This window comes from Notechis scutatus, chromosome 1 (assembly GCF_049901735.1).
Source record: "Notechis scutatus isolate UNSWTSFEM ecotype Mainland chromosome 1, rNotScu1.2, whole genome shotgun sequence".
In the NCBI taxonomy this organism is placed as follows: Eukaryota; Metazoa; Chordata; class Lepidosauria; order Squamata; family Elapidae; genus Notechis; species Notechis scutatus.
The window spans coordinates 73322347-73338990 of record NC_142009.1 but is presented as its reverse complement, the minus strand read 5'-3'; the positions used below and the strand labels follow the sequence as shown (position 1 = coordinate 73338990).

General features: G+C 44.0%; 1 long non-coding RNA gene across 1 annotated transcript in view; it reads right to left on the bottom strand.

Annotated features, from left to right (window-relative positions):
• The window catches only part of LOC148132853 (uncharacterized), a 54105-nt gene extending 51013 nt beyond the window's left edge, over positions 1 to 3092 (bottom strand). The window contains exons 1-2 of the long non-coding RNA XR_015750022.1: positions 2969 to 3092; positions 1068 to 1198 (exon numbers count right to left, since the gene is read on the bottom strand). This is a non-coding gene — a long non-coding RNA (uncharacterized LOC148132853). The remainder of the gene's footprint in view (positions 1 to 1067; positions 1199 to 2968) is intronic.
• Positions 3093 to 16644: the final 13552 nt, after the last annotated feature.

The window sequence follows — 16644 nt, the reverse complement described above, 5'->3', positions numbered from 1 at the left end:
GACTAAGGAAATTTTTCAGAGATATTTTCAACCAAATAGAAGTACAAGAATAATTTATCTGAAGATAAATTGCAAACATCTTTATTAAATTATTTTAATTAATTAATTTTATTTATATGGCTTCCCATTGCATATACTTGACCTTGGGTGGCTCACAAAATAGAATACAAACAGAAAAAAAACAAATCAAATTTGAACAAGAAAATAATAACATAAAAGCTTAGCAGCTGAGAACATTTCTGACATCACATCTTCAATATAATGATGACAAAGAAATGGGCTCATCCATATATAACAATAGCACTTAGACTTATATACCACTAAGCGGTTTACAGAGTCAGCATATTGCCCCAAACAATCTGGGTCCTTGTTTTACCCCCCTCGGAAGGAGGGAAGGCTGAGCCAACCTTGAGCCTGGTGAGATCTGAATTGCCAAATTGCAGGCAGCCGTCAAGCAGCAGAAGTAGCCTATAGTACTGCACTCTAATCACTGCACCAATCATAATGGTAAAACCTGGATTTTAATACTTTGAGAAAGGCCAACAGAATCAAGGCAAATCTGTTTTCTGGGAGAAGGATGTTCCAGAAGAGAGGCACCAATAGCAGAAAAGGTGTTCTTCCTGGCGCCATCAAATGGCGCTCTTTTGTGGGCAGGACCCTCTTCTGCCAGATCTCACAGGACGGACAAGCTCCACTGGGAAAAGATAGTCCTGTAGCCCCCAATCTTTTGGGCACCAGGGACTGGTTCCGTGCAGGGAGTTTTTTCCATAGACCGGAGGGGATGTAGTTTTGCATGCTGCCTGCATCCCACGGATGGGGCGTCATTTGTTTGCACGGCCTGGTTTCTGGCATGCCGCGGATGGACTGGGGGTTGGGGACTTCTGTTGTAGCTAATACTACCTCAAGCCACGAAAGGCTGTAAAGGTAAACATCCGCACCCTGAAATGCACCCTTAGCCAATGCAGCTCACAGAGTGGTGGTGTCACATGCTCCAAGTAACTGGCATCCATAACTGCTCATGCATTCCAACTACTCTTCAAGTAGAGTAATTAACATATTACACTCACCTTTAAAAACTTGCCAGTGGATTGTAGTGGGTAAGGTGTTGAACTGGCATAGTGGAGACCCAGGTTTAAGTCCTTGTCTTGCATGGAAGCTCATTGGGTAACTTTGGGCCATTTCTTCTCTTGCAGTCAACCTATTGGACCAGGAAGAGGGAGTGTTATGTCTGTCACCTTGGGGCTTCCGACAGAGACTTGGGAAAGAAACTTAAATCAACCAATAAATGAACATGCATACAGCAAATGAAGAATGCTTTTTTTCCCCACATTGTTTCTATCTAAAGATTCATAAATTTAATTGACCAATTGATTAAACTCAGTTGCCCATCTTCTGTAATGTAGGAGTCACACTGGCCAGAGGCATTAAGTAAGGAATCTTTTGTAATGATCATACTTATTGCAGAAGGCAGTGCATCATACCTGGCTAGGACAAATGATCTGCAAGATGTATAATTTGTTTGGCAATATGTCATGCTACTGAAGATAAGCCTGGAATATATAGACTGCTTTGGTGCCCTACTGTGTCTACAATTCTTTCCTTCAGAACTTTTTTTTAAAAGTTTGGTCGTAGAGTAGAGCAGAACATAAAATATAGGTTTCCTTTTATTTTATTTTTAAAGCACAGAATAATTTCCAGTATTCAAGGTGCAGTAAACCAGAAGTTTAATGGTTATACATTATGGACATAATTATGAGGTCATGATCAGAAAGAGGAAAGAAGTTTAATTGTTTTCAAATAACTTCTTACTGAGTCACCCAGGTTATTTTTTAAGCCTCACAGCACTCGCCAGGATTTTTTCTCTTATGTCATTAATCATTTCCTTATTGTGATAACTGAATATATATTAGGAGGAATATTGGTGGATATACCTCTGAGTGATTTGGTTAAAACATCTGACATGGTTGAAATAAACAAGGGCTGGTTTTTATTTTTGTTTGTTTGTTTGTATCCCACCTGTACTGTTTTTACAAATAACTCAAGGCAACGAACATATCAAACACACTTTTCTTCTCCTATTTTTCCCACAACAACAACCCTGTGAAGTGGGCCCTCAAATATAAATTTGGGAATAAACTGTAATTCAATGGTATAAACATCATACATTCATAATGGGAATATGACTTTCTGTATTAGAACAGCTAACACACTCACATGACTATCTAAAGGAATACAATGACAAATGGCTGTTTATTGATTATTACATACAATTGTTTGTTTCTTTTAAACAGAACTCTCAGAAGTCTACGAAAACCTTGACAATTCCCAGATTTGAGGACACGCTAGTTAAAATGATGTCACTGGAAAACAAAACAAGTCACCCCCTCCCCCCAAAAGGGAAAGCCATGATTTGAACAGCCTTTAAAAAAATTCAAAAGGCAAGGATTAAAGTCAAATACTGCGTTGAATAGGAGGCTAGGTCAAGAAAATTTTCTGGCCGCTCTAATTAGTTCTGACCCTTTGTAGAAAATAATTTGTTGGTAGCTTCCACAACTTGATATAAACAAGTAAGTTAGCAGGTCAGTGCCTCTCACTGACTTATCTAATAAAGGAGAATATTTGTAGCTCAGGGTTGAAATGAGGGGTCCTTGGTGCTCTCTTGGGTTTGGTTGTTTTCTTGCAGACATTTCATTATCCAAACTAGATAACATCATCAGCACTGATGATACTAATGATCTAATGTAGGTAATGATCTCACCCACTCATTTGGGAGCTAATGATCCACTCACTTGGGAGCTAACCAAGGTTGGATTCAGTTGGTACCTGAATGGGAGTTTATGTGCCAAAATCTGATAAATTAAATAGATGATGGGGGGGGGGGAGGGAGGGAGAGAGAGAGAGAGAGAGAGAGAGAGACTTCTGTGAAGAGCAATGAGGAAATTCTCTCCTGTCTCCTCACTAGATGTACCTTTGAGAAGAACCAGGAAAATAATTCAGTCAAGAGACATGGACAAACTCATCTGGCAGAATTCAGCTTTCAGACTGCCTGGCCCAACAGCATATGGAGCAATAGAAGTATGGTTTTAACAAGGAAACCTCATGATCCCTGTAATCAACTTTGGCCAATGATCTGGCCTTCAAAATACAGCATCCTAGGGGCCCTTGTCGCAATAAGAGTGTGTAGCTAAAGGGTAAACAGTGTGTTCCATTAAAAATGTGTAGCTAATGGATAACCACTGTGTCCCTTTAAAAGTGTGTAGCTAGTACTTTCCCAGATGCCCTTCCCTGATATTTTAAAGCTTGCAAAGTCATTCTAGAAATAGGTTCCTCTTGCAACTGATATATGTTAACATATGCAAAGAAAAGCCCGACACACAGCTGATATAGCTGGCAGATGAAGAAAGACAAATCTGTCAACAACTAGCAAATGCACCGACAAGCTCAGTCAAGAGCCCAAAAGGTCAAGTGGCCGTCCTCTTATTTTACATGTATCTTCACAGAGCTAGATAAGGTCTTGCAAAATGCCACAACTGCTGCTATCATGAAAGCCAGCTTAGAGCTTAACAGAAATCCACTATTAGCACAAGGAGTCTGGTGGGTTTTTTGTTTTAATGTGTAAATACATTTAATATCTTAAAATAGAACAAATTGTGATTTTCCTCTCCAGGCTTCTCTGGATAAAAGAATTTTGCTTACCAAATGTTGTTGTTTTTTAAAAGAAACAATTAAAAAAAAAAAATCACAACCTTAACGTATAAATGCACTGGATTATTTCAGCCATAACTGCTTTTTTAATGCATGTTTCAGAATCCAGTTTCACTAGGAAAGATGAAGTGTCAAAACTGTTCACAAAATCTAACATGGCTATTTCCGGCATCTGGTTGTCATAAAGTGATACTTATTTTGTCAACCAATCTTGAGCAAAATTGCTGCTCTGCCACTTATGAGGCCTGTCAGCGGGATATGGACAATTTATTTAATGTTTTTGAAAGGCAATCTCTGGAGTCTGGAGCTGACCCTGTTCTAGCACATTACACACAAGCAAGTGTCCTTCCTGCCCATTTGGAAATTTGTGACAAGATGATGAAATTCTCAGACATGAGCAATTTAATGACAGACTGAAGTTATTTTTAGGAAATAACAAGTTTTATATCTTTACTAAGAGCAGTCAGGTTTTCCCTATCAGATATGTTTTACTTTCTCTCTTTCTTTTTCTTTCTTTTTCTTTTTTCTTTTTTTCTCTTTCTTTCTTTTCTTTCTCAATTCGTATAGTTGTCCTTCTCAAATATATGAATGTTTACTCCAAAATGAGCCCCACTAGGTTCAATAGAGTTTATTCCTACATGGATGTAGAACAATGGAATAAAATTAAAGAACATTTTAAAAAATCAGTACTGATAAATGAAAACAATGATTCATTCTTAAATGATAAATAAATAAGATTAGCTGAAAATAAATAACTTTTTTAGTCATTTTCTTTGTTCTGAATTTTGAAAGGTTGGTTGTCAAGCACATAGTATTTTTTAATTATTCTTATTAAATTGCTACTTTACTTTTCTACTAACTATAGAAAACAAACCTGAATGGGAACAAGGAAAAGGGGAAAAAAGGTCTGGATCAAGAGCTTGAGTCTTCAGATACCTTTGATATCTTAAGAAAGCTATCCACTGCCATAGCCAAACCTCTAAGCATAATCTTTGAAAAATCTTTCAGAACCAGCTCCTTGCCTAACCTATGGTCACAAGCCACAGTCATCCCCATCTTCAAAAGGGAGACCCAAGCCTAGTTGAAAATTACAGGCCAATCTCCTTATGCTGCATCACCTGTAAAGTCATGGAATCAATTATTAACCAATCCATTATCCTCCACTTAGAGACAAACAACCTACTCTCAATAAACAATTTGGTTTCAGAAAAAAACTATCCTGTAATCTGCAACTCTTACACTGCAAAAACATATGGACGACACAACTCGACCAGGGCAAAGCAATAGACGCAATCTACATAGACTTCTGTAAAGCCTTTGATTCAGTGGTACCACGACAAACTACTCCTAAAAATAAAATCCTATGGTATCTCTGGACAACTGAATAACTGGATAGAAGCATTCCTGTCAAACAGACAACAAATGGTCAAAATCGGGAGCGTCCTATCAAATCCAGTATCTGTCAATAGTGGTGTCCCCCAGGGCAGTGTTCTAGGACCAACCTCTTCGATCATATTAAGAGCAATTGCATTCTTTTAGCTGATGATGTAAAGCTGTTCAATACCACAGACAATACTGCTACCCTTCAAAAGATCTCGACTATGTATCTGAATGGTCAAACAAATGGCAACTTCAAATCTCAACAAATAAATGCTCTGTCTTACATATTGGCAAAAAAATCAGAAAATAAAATACAAGCTGAATAGTCAAGAACTTGTTGATGACCCAAGCTCTGTAAAGGACCTTGGAATACTCACCTCTAATGATCTAAGTGCTAGAGCCCACTGCAACTACATAGCCAAAAAGGCATTAAGAGTTGTTAACCTAATCCTACGTAGCTTTTCTCTGGTAATATCACACTACTAACCAGAGCATACAAAACATTGCTAGACCAATACTCGAATACAGTTCATCAGTCTGGAACCCTCATTACGTATCTGATATTAGCACAATTGAGAAAGTCCAGAAATATTTCACAAGGAGAGTTCTCCACTCTTCTACTCGTTGTAGAATACCTTATGCCACCAGACTTGAAATTCTAGAACTAGAAAACCTTGAATTACGCCGTCTTCGGTCTGACTTAAGCATGGTATATAAAATCATACATTGCAATGTCCTACCTGTCAATGAATACTTCAGCTTCAACCATAACAACACAAGAACACACAATAGATACAAACTCAAAGTAAACCGCACCAAACTTGATTGCAGGAAATACGACTTCAGCAACAGAGTGGTCAACGTCTGGAATACTCTACCCGACTCTGTAGTCTCTTCCCCAAACCCCAAAAACTTTAACCTTAGACTGTCTACTATTGACCTCACCCCTTCCTAAGAGGTCTGTAGGGGCGTGCATAAAGCGCACCAACGTGCCTACCGTCCCTGTCCTATTGTTTCTCTTATTCTTTTATTTTTCTTATATGTACCCATTTCATGTATTCACAACTATGTATACGCTTATACTTATTATCTTGTAAACAATTGGCAAATCAAATAAATAAATAAATAAATAAATAAATAAATAAATAAATAAATACCAGGATGAGGGCCATCTGAACCCCGGGAAGAACCTCATTCCAGAGGGCAGGCACGGCTACAGAAAAGGAATTATATGCTTTGCAAAAGAAAATAAATTACAAGAAGTAATTTTATTTACTCAGCATCAAATTATCTCTAGGATGGTGTAAAGCAGAGGTCTCCAAACCTAGCAACTTTAAGACTTGTAGACTTCAACTCCCAAATTCTGGGAGTTGAAGTCCACAAGTCTTAAAGTTGCTAAGTTTGGGGACCCCTGGTGTAAAGGGATTGTATGGGTCTGAAAACAACAGGGGTAGTGGGAACAAAATAGTACAATGTAGAACCAATCTTGGGGTTTGTTGATTTATTGGGGTGGGGTGATACACAGTTCAGTACAGTTTCAGTTATCTACTTTTGGGGATTTGATAGACTAAAGCTGTACATAAAACTGAAAAAGATAGCACGTTTTTAAAAAGGTGTTTCCTATAAACCTTTGGTTTGAAATAGCTGTACTCCTCAATTAGGGGACTACAAACCACAGGCTTTGCAGAACAAAATACTACAAAAATTAACACAGCACAAGTTGGGGGGAAATCAGGTTTTTAGATTTGGCAGTCAACTTAAGATACCTAATCTTATCTTCAACTAAACAGGATATGATGAGATTCATAGTCATACTTAGTTCAGTTGACTGAAGCTTATGTTAAAAACTATCAAGTGTTAGCATTGACAATCTTCTGGAGCTACCTTAATCCATATTGTCAAGAAAACAATGCAGATAGAAAACTTCATTCTTTCTTGAGCACTACAATCTTTCCCTTTTGATATTTCTATCAATCATTCATATTTGCTCGCTTGTTTCATCTTTTAGTCAGAATACATCTAAATCAAATACTTTTTCTTAATGTAATTTCCTATTATAAGCTTCTTTTCTTTTTTAAAAAGTAAGCACTAATTCACATAAAAAGGTGACTTACTCCAGGGCTCCCCAAACCCCAGTCCGTGGACTGGCACCGGTCTGCGAAATGCCAGAAATCAGGCCAGGCAAACAAGTGAAGCCCCATCCATGGGATGCAGGCAGCACACAAAACCATGCCCCCTTCTGGTCCACCAAAAAACCTCTCTCCACAGAACCGGTCGTTGGTGCCCAGAAGATTGGGGGTTGTTGACTTACTCTATTGTTTTTGTTTCTTTATGCACCCATATCCCCCTACATAAATCTATTCCTACAACGATGTGGCCCTGCTTACTTTTCAGGGACAAGATCTCGTGTTGATCTGGCATTAGGAAAAATCCCAGGAAACTATTTCAAGTGTGAGATGATAAGAAGCCAAAGGGTACATAGATGTTGCACATTTAAATCAATTTGAATTTAATCATCAAAGTATCCATCTAAAGAACTCTAAAGAGGCATAATGTAAAAGCTCTAACAATGTTTTCTCAGCATACTTGCACTATGTACAGCTACCTTGTAAGAAACCTAATTAGAAGTTGGTTTAACTTTGTATGAGAGATATGCTCTTCTGAGAAGATAAATTTTCCAGCAAAAATTGGGTTGCAGTCAAGGTAAGTGTGAACATTTAACATATTTTCTTCAACCATAATTTGATGTTTACCCATTAAGAAAAATTGCCATCATTTTAGTATACTTTCTATTTGTACAAATTACAACTTTTATACATAAAAAAACAAAGACGAGACATGAAAGAGCAGATGGCGCTTCATAGATTCACAAATAAGTCTGTTTCATCAACATTCCTTCTTTTTTATGCAAATGTTTATATTTCTCACTGTTTTCATTTTATTTTACTAAGGATATTTGCATAGGCAAACTTCTAAGATATGAAATCCAAAATATCAAGGGGAGATTGCAAGCAGAAGGTGACTATCAGAATCACTTGTGAACCTGCGGCCTTTATCTCTTCCACCCTACAGTTATCAATTGGAGATGGCCTGGGAGGGAGGAGGAAAACCACTGCAACATAATTAGCAATAGCACTTAAGACTTATATACCACTTTGCAATGCTTTATAGCCTTCTCTAAGCGGTTTATAGAGTAAGCCTATTGCCCCCAACAATCTGAGTCCTTATTTTACCCATCTTGGAAGGATGGAAAGCTGATTCAACCTTGAGCCTGGTGTGATTTGAACTGTCAAATTGCAGGCAGCCGGCAGGCAGAAGTAGCTTGCAGTATTGCACTCTAACCACTGCGTCACCGTGGTACATTACATTCTTGATCTCCACAGATCTTTCAGAAAAATACCATAATGGATGGTATAGCTACCAAAAGATCAAGAGGGATCAGAAAAATTGCGCTATCTCCATTCTGTTCTACCAATAATCATCCAAAAAAAAAAAACCACAAAACCCTAATCAATGTCATCTCACCTTCTGTTTGTTGTTTGGTCTTGTTTCAGTTACTGGAGGTACAGATAGAGAGCATTTTAATAAACATAAAGTATATGTTCTCCAAAAAATGTAAGGTCAGGGGTGGGATTCTACTGGTTCTGTCTGGTTCTATAGAACCCCTTGTTAACTTTCTAAGCAGTTCAGAGAACCGGTAGTTAGAAGCAATCTCCTTTTGTTTTTTTCCACCCTTATTACATTCTTGGCAGACAGCCTAGACTTACTGTCTCTGAAGCTTTGAGGCTAGGCTTTCTTAAAGGGGAAGGGTTGTTTTAAGATTTTTACACTGCTGTTGGGAGGAAATGCTTCCCTGGACAATCAGCACTTTGAAGAAATAATTGAATAATGAAGCAAAGCTTCTAGTGACAGGGAACCAAGATGAGTGACATTCAGCCAGGCTTCTTGGCTAGCTAGAAAGATTGACATTCAAACGTGAGTTTACATACCTGTTAAGTATGGTCGGTGGGTCCCATTGAGAGGCGAGGCTTAAGTAGTGAACAACAGCTCTTTATTAAGGAAGCAGATTCTGAGACAATCGCCTTAGCCGCAGCTGCTCTTTTTATAGAGCTGGCCGCGGCTAGGCAGCCAATGAGAGGTTTTTGAGTTTGCCGCGCTTGGTTTTGTCCAATCGCGGCAATCCCTTTACGAACCAATCAGGAGTGCTTTACAACGTCCAATCACGGCCCGGCTTTTCCGGACGAATAGGAATGCAGGCCTACAAGCCTGCTAGTATGGAATAATATCCTTTCTGAATTTTGGTCTAAAGCTGGTTTTTGGTGAAGGTTAATTCTGTGCTTGGTGACGTTTAATCCTGTGTTTATTGATGGGATAATTTTCCCTATTCAGCTTCAACAAGCAACAGCTACTGTTGTGATTTAATTATTTGTATTCTGTTTGAATTTTTTCCTGCCTCGTGGTTTCTTTTTCTATCTGGGAAGTGGGGTCTTCCTCACTACTATAGTACTATCTGGCACTGTCCTTTTGGAGTAAACTTCTAAGAGGCAGGATGCAAGCTTGGCACTTTTTTTTTACTGACTTTCTGGGGGGCATGTGACCTTTCCTTAAATCTGGATGGTTTCCTCTTGTGAGGTGAGTGAGACCAGCTGGTATCTTTAAGTGGTGCAAATAGATCTAAGGATTGCTTTTTCTGGGTGTGCTTTTTCTGGAGAGCTTAAATGACCTCTCTGCTAAAGGGTTTCACTTTATGAGCAAGATTTGGCTGCTTGATAGTTGTCACTGCATTTTAACTATTTTCATTCCTCAAGGTGCTCTGGCACCCTGCCTGATTTGTAACTCTGGCTTGCAGGTATTTTTAATCTAATGATTGGTATTTAGGGCAGCTTTTTGCAAGCAAAGAAGCTTGTTGTATTTTTGTACAGGTAATCCTTGATTTACAACAGTTGATTTGGTGACCATTCAAAGTTACAATGGCACTGAAAAAAGTGTCATGACCATTTTTCATACTTATGACCATTGCAGCATGCCCACTATCATGAGAGGCCAGGCGAGGAGAAGCGCCCCTTGACATGAGTGATGTTGAGTTGGCCACGCCCACCCAGTCACATGACCACCAAGTCATAGCCACCAACTAAGCCACGCCTACAGAATCAGTTGTTAAAAAAACTGAATCCCACCCTGTGTAAGGTGCCTAGTTAATAACATTTTCTCCTTGCCTATGCAGACATACATATGTGCTATAGCATTATTATTATTGTTGGAGACTGAACAGTCACTTGTCTGAAATGATATAGGGTTTCCTGCCTAAGCAGGGGATTGGACTAGATCACTGGTTGCCAATCAGTGGGCTGGGGACCACTGGTGGTCTGCAAGAAAATGTTGGTGGTCCGCAGAGAAATGTCACCCCCAAAGCAATTAATCTGTGTGGGAACACAAGGCTGCACCGCCCACATGGCCTGTGGGAATACAAGGCTTGCATCACTTGCACTGCAAACAACATGAGGGAGTGAGGGGAGAGGGGAAAGGGTGGAGGGGGGAAACTTGCCCCACTCACCCCACGCGCCTGGCCTGGCCACCGGGCTTGCTTCTTTCCACTTCTTTCTTCTGCTTTTGGTTGCATGCAAGGAAAGCAGCTGTTCTGTACAAGTCAATTAACATACTCGTAGCCCGCGTCGCGATTGGTTAAGGCGCGCGACGACCGGATTGGTCGAGCGAGCCGCACTGATTGATCCGCTGCGAATCCCCGCGATTGGTGGAAACTAATCGCGGGAGATTCAGCAGTGTCATTGGCGCGACCGCCGCGGCTCGAGAATAAAAAGCCGCAGTTTTTCCCTTCAAGCCTAAGCTGTATTCAGGAGCCAATAAAGAGCTGAAACCAAGTCACTGTCTCCGAGCTTCCTTTCTCGACGGACACGACACTGGCGACGAAGGTGGGATCAAAGAATAACCACCGAGCACGTGTCCCGAGGAAGACAAAGGACCGACGAGATGGCCAGCATGACCCCACCAGCACCCTTCAACCCCGCTACCGAGGACTGGGAATCGTACACGGATAGATTCCTGATGTTCCTCGAAAGTAGCAATTTGAAGGATGCGAACGGGCAGAAGAAAGGGCCGTCTTCCTCACACACTGCGGGCCCGCAGTGTTTAAGATGGCCAAAGCCCTCGCGAAGCCAGAGGACGTGAAGGCGATGGACTGGGCCGATCTCGAGCCACTCCTTCGGAACCACTACGCCCCCGCTGTGCCCATTCTCATCCGGCGGGATGAGTTCTATCGGCGAAACCAGCGGCAAGGCGAGAGCATTAGCGACTTTATAGCCGCCTTGCGAGACCTAGGGGGATGTGCGAGTTCAGGGACCTGGACGATGTCCTCCGAGACCGCGTGGTCCTAGGCCTCAGGGATCAGGCACTAAAAAGTCGACTGATGGCAAAAGGCAACATCGACCTCGGGACGCCCTGGCGAAGCTTCCGCAGCGAAGCCACCCGGAAGTCAGCAGCCAGACTTCGGAGGGCAGACAACGGGGACCACACTGAAACCCCGAGACAAGCCAACGAAACCACCACACACCACGGGGACCTGGACTCCACCTCCGATACCATGGACGAGGAGGAAGACGCGTCCACCGACTACAAACAGGACGGGACCGGCGAGATCAACGGGTCGTAAGTCGGGGAACCAGTGCGCCGGGTGCGGGGAAACCACTTTCGATCCGAGTGCCGTTTATCGACGCGATCTGCCGGCAGTGCAACAAGAAGGGCCACATCGCCCGCGTCTGCCGACTCAAAAAGACACACAGCCCCGCCGGCGAGAACCAAGCAACCGGGGACGAGACGACACCCCCGAGAATCAGAGATCGCCAAGCCGACTATCGCTGGAACCGAGACAACCGAGACGACGGAGCGGGAAGGCCGACAGAGAGAAGAAACCCACCAGACGGTCACCATCGGCCATGCCGAAACCACGGATGCCCGGAAGGTCTACGTGGAGGTGAGCATCGAGGGCGAACCATGCCGGATGGAGGTAGACTCCGGATCCTACCTCTCCATGGTCGCCTGGAAAGAACTCAAGCGCCTGGTGCCAAACATCCAGAAAAGAGGACTGGAGAACCAGAAACTGATCATCAAGGACTATCAGGGAACCGCATCCCGTCATTGGGACCGGACAGTTCGTGGTGACTTTCAAAAACCGCACCGCGAAACTTCCCCCTGACTATCGTGGACCGGAACCGACCCAGCCTTTTAGGACTCCAATGGTTCGCGCCACTCGGGATCGAGGTCACGGGAGTAAACCACACCACAGAGGCCGACTGGGAGCAGCAGCTGGCGAGGGACTTCAAGAAGTATTCGACGGCACCCTAGGCAAGTACAAAGGGCCCCCTATCTCTTTTAGCCTAGACCCAAATGTCGCCCCCATACGCCTAAAACCCAGACGGGTGCCTTTTGCACTCCGGAAGAAAATAGAGCGAGCAGATTGACATACTCGTCAAACAGGGGTTTTGCAGCCAATCGACCACGCCCGGTGGGAGACCCCTATAGTCACCCCAGTCAAACCAGATGGGTCAGTAAGGATCTGCGGGGACTATAAGGCCACCCTCAATTGCGCCCTGCAACAAAGCGCCTACCCCGTCCCAGTAGTGCAACACCTATTACACTCGCTGGGGGGCAAGGTCTTTGCGAAGCTCGACCTGGCGCAAGCCTATCAGCAACTGCCGGTCGATGAAGAAACCGCCGAGGCGCAAACAATAGTCACCCACCGGGAGCGTTTCGTGTAACCGACTCCAGTTTGGAGTCAGCGTAGCCCAGGAATCTTCCAGAGCCTCATGGAGAGACTGCTGCGAGGAATCAAGGGGTGGTTCCCTATTTTGACGATGTATTGGTGTCAGCAGCCAACCAGGAGGAACTAGAGGGTCGCCTAAGGGAGGTGCTAGAAAAATTCAAAGGGGCCGGGCTAAAGGTGAAGAAAGAGAAATGCCAGCTATACACAGAGCAAGTCGAGTTTCTGGGGTACCTCCTAGACCGACATGGCATCCACCCAACCGGAAGCAAGGTCAAAGCCATAAAGGAAGCCCCCACACCCAAGAACAAAACAGAGCTGCAGGCATTTCTGGGACTGCTAAATTTTTACAATGTGTTCTTGCCCCAAAAGGCGACCGCGGCGGAGCCTTTGCATAGGCTCCTGGACAGGACGGCCAAATGGACCTGGGGAAACGGGAGGACACCGCATTCAAGAATACCAAAGACCTGCTCACCTCGGATGCCGTTCTCATTCAGTATAATGAGACCCTACCCATCGCCGTCACATGCGACGCCTCACCATTTGGCGTCGGCGCTGTCCTCAGCCATACACTCCCAGACGGAAAAGAAGCACCCATCGCTTTCTTTTCAAGAACACTCAGCAAACCCGAAAGAAACTACAGCCAATTAGATAAGGAGGCACTGGCCATCGTCGCAGCAGTAAAAAGTTCCACGAGTACCTCTACGGCCGCCGATTCACCCTCATCACGGACCACAAGCCGCTGCTAGGCATCCTGGCGGGAACAAGGCCACCCGAACATCCTATCCCCCAGGATGACAAGGTGGTCTGAGTTCCTCGCCGCCTACGACTACCGGCTCACACACAGACCGGGTAAGCGATCTCCCATGCAGGCGCGTTGAGCCGCTCGCCGCTTCCCGACCTAGCGACGATCCAGCTCCCACGACGACCACCCTCAGCATAGAGACATTGCCGGACCTACCCATAACCGCGTCAGACATTGCCCGAGAGACTAATAAAGACAAGCGTCTGGCGCGGGTATTACATTGGGTAGCAAAGGGATGGCCAGAGAAAGACAGCGATGATGCATTCAGGACATTCCGAAACCGGCAAACAGAACTGTCACTACAGAAAGGTTGTTTGTTATGGGGGACAGGGTGGTCATACCGGAAAAACTGCAAGGGAAGGTATTACAATTATTACGAAGGGCACCCGGGATTGTGAGGACTAAAGCTTTAGCCAGAAGCTATGCTTGGTGGCCAGGTATGGACAAGGAGATCGAGGCCTGGGTAGCCAAGTGCTCGCGCTGCCAAGAAACCAGACCAAATCCCCCGCAGCACCAATTTTAGAATGGGAAACGCCCAGGGGACCATGGTCGAGACTCCATATAGACTTTGCCGGGCCCACAAAAGGAACACATTCCTCATCACGGTGGATGCTTACTCCAACTGGCTGGAGGTAAGCAACATGAAGACCACCACAACAGATGCAGTAACCAAGGTCTTAAACAAACTCTTCGCAACCCACGGTCTCCCGGATGTCATCGTGTCAGACAACGGACCCCAGTTCACCTCGCTGGAATTCGAAAGATTCCTAGCGGAGCGAGGCATACGACACGCACTGACAGCGACGGCGCATCCGGCGGCCAATGGTAGGGCAGAACGGATGGTTCAATTTACAAAAAGAACCCTCCAAAAGATCGAACACGGGGACATACAAGAAAAAAATAAATAAAATGCTCCTAATACAACATATCACCCCTAACACAACAACTAACAAAAGCCCGGCAGAATTACTAATGGGGAGAAAACTAAGGTCACCACTCGACAGACTACACCCCACATACAACCCGGAAAAACCCCGGACTCATCTAGCAAGCACCGGGTTTTTGCACCAGGCGACGGTCTATGCAAAAAACCTTACCGGAGACCCACTATGGGTACCGCAACTATAACCCAACTGACAGGACCCCACTCCTACCGGCTACAGACAACCGACGGACAAACATGGAAACGCCACATCGATCAAATAAGATCAAGAACAAAAAACACAACCGACACGCAACCAAACACAGGCGACACCGATAACACAAACCAAGAGGGGAGGGAAGACACAGAGGATCAAATAGGAAATAACCAGCAATACTCACCAGTCAACAGCCAGCCCGAAGTCTCACCAGGAAGGAACAGCCAGGCCAGCTCAACCAGCCCGGAAAGACCAGGCAGGAGCGGCGAAAGTCGCAGCTCGACCAACCCGGGTAGACCAGGAGGGAGCTGCAACAAGAGGCCCAGCGACACCTTCCAGGGGGTTCCATCGACAGGGCCAAGAGAAACAGAAGTCCCGACCGAACCGGCCGGGAACCAAACAACAACTAAGCTGCGCAAGTCAAGTAGACAAGTACGAAGCCCCGCCTACCTACGGGACTACGTTACGTGGACCGAACCAAGAGGGGAGGGGTGTTCTGTACAAGTCAATTAACATACTCGTAGCCCCGCGTCGCGATTGGTTAAGGCGCGCGCGACCGGATTGGTCGGCGAGCCGCACTGATTGGTCGCTGCGAATCCCCGCGATTGGTGGAAACTAATCGCGGGAGATTCAGCGGTGTCATTGGCCGCGACCGCCGCGGCTCGAGAATAAAAAGCCGCAGTTTTTCCCTTCAAGCCTAAGCTGTATTCAGGAGCCAATAAAGAGCTGAAACCAAGTCACTGTCTCCGAGCTTCCTTTCTCGACGGACACGACAGCAGCCAAAGTCTTTCTTTCTCTCCCCCAAACTCTGCCAGAAAGGAGTCTTTGGGACCCTGCAAGGCCTCCTGCTCCAAGAGGCTGCGCCGAAAAAGACTCATTTCTGGCAGAGTTTGGGGAAGAGAAAGAAAGACTTATGTGGCTCCTGCTGCTTTCCTTGCATGAAGCCAAAGCTCTCTCTCTCTCTCTCTCTCTCTCTCTCTCTCTCTCTCTCTCTCCCCCTCCCTCCCTCCCTCCCTCCCTCCCTCCCTGAGAACAGAGCTGGAGACGGTATCCTGCGATCCCAAATAAAGAATGATTGATTGGTAGGAAAACAGGGTGGGGGATTTTCCTGAAGACTTTCCCAGGGTCTCTGGTATGTGGGATTTAAAATGATGAGTTTGATGGTCCCTGAGGTCCAAAAGGTTGGCGATCCCTGGACTAGAAGACCTCCAAGGTCCCTTCCAACTCTGTTATTCTATTCTATTATTCAATTAATTTTCTACCATTTGGGTTATCCAGTTTTTCACATAAAAAGTAAAAGAAAAGAGGTGTGAAACATAACTGTATTGCACTTTTTTAAAAATGGTCTTGATGTCTTTTAAAAATTCTTCTTCCTTCTGTTAACCCACACATTTTTAAATAGCCTATAATGTAATTTGATAAATTCAATTATTTTATTTCCTTGCAGGTGTCTGAAAGATCCACACACACTCATGTCTAAGAGTATCAGAGTTTTTATATTCCACTGAATTTTTAAAAAATACTGCTGACAGAAAGTTATGTATAGCAGATGGCCATACATTTTCAGGGGTGTAGCATCAGTATACTGTGTCAGTATAAAATTTGGCACCAAATACCTACATTGATTTTAATAGCCCACCTCTGGCTGACTTCTGCCTGCTGAGTTTCCAAGAACTTCTGTTTCATTTATGACATGTTTGGCAGCCATATTTGTTGGTATATTTAAAGTATTATCAATATCTGCCCAAGCGTGTACTCAAAGGAAGACCTCCTGCTAATTCAAAGACACACGATGCAATTTAATCACAATAACAATATAGATCTGTATTCTTGCAAAAAGA